Here is an 865-nt window from a genome sequence, read left to right as displayed (position 1 = left end):
GTGTTTCACCTGGGCAAAACCAAAAGCTCTAAGCAGCCAGGAGGTGGGGCCAAGCCCTGCTTCTGTGAACTCCCAGGACCCTCCCACGGGACCCCCTCCCGCAAAGAGGCGATCGGTGATCCGGCTCCCAGAGGCTGCAGCTGGCAGCTCCAAGGAGGCAGAGGGTGGGGGGTGGGCTGCAGGAGACAGGCCCCGAGCATCCAGGAAGTCCCACCCTCTCCCTGCAGGCCCATGGGCTCCAGCAGTTGTCAGTCATCTCCCCACAGGAGGCTAGCAGCCCCTTCCCTTCCAATCAGGTGCTTGGAAGCTCTCTGGGCTTCGAGAGCTAGCAGAGGCGGGAGGGGGCAGAGGAGAGGGAGAAGCTGGTACTCTGGGAGGAAGGGAAGTGTCGGTAAAGTTTCATCACTCTGGTGCCCCCAAGAAAGTAAGCCCCAGCAAATCAGGTTAGAATGGGTTCTCTGGTCCTCAATAATTCCTTCCTGTCCTCTTCACAGTTTGGGGGCAGTTGGAACCTTCCCTGTCCTCTACCCCAAACGTCCTTCCTCAGTTCTCTGAGCTACTCTTCAAAGTCCTTGGGGCCCAGATGTCCATCGCAAGCATCACCAAACTGCATCACCCTGAAGACCAGCTGGCCAGGGCTTCCAGGCCTGCTTCTGCTCTGACCTCACCCAGGACCTGCCTCTGAGCCTGAAGCCCAGACATCCTGGCAGCAGCACCACCAGCTGTGGACCACTCTCAGCGCTGCCTGGTTAGTGGTCCTTGAGCCCACTCTTGGCATCTTATGGTGGCCTCTCTGCAATCAAACCCCCAGCCCTGGGCAATGCCCTTCTGCTTACTTCCACCCAGAGGCAGGCAGAGTTTGGCA

At 59.3% G+C, this 865-nt stretch overlaps 1 protein-coding gene across 1 annotated transcript in view; it reads right to left on the bottom strand.

Moving 5' to 3' along the window:
- LOC104979692 (hepatoma-derived growth factor-related protein 2) overlaps positions 1 to 865 on the bottom strand; it is a 17722-nt gene that overhangs the window by 15296 nt on the left and 1561 nt on the right. The gene's annotated exons all lie outside the window — the stretch shown is intronic.

Source organism: Bison bison, unplaced genomic scaffold, assembly GCF_000754665.1.
Source record: "Bison bison bison isolate TAMUID 2011002044 unplaced genomic scaffold, Bison_UMD1.0 scf7180017864492, whole genome shotgun sequence".
NCBI lineage: Eukaryota > Metazoa > Chordata > Mammalia > Artiodactyla > Bovidae > Bison > Bison bison.
Note: the sequence above shows the minus strand (reverse complement) of the source record. Positions and strands in the feature narration are given on the sequence as shown.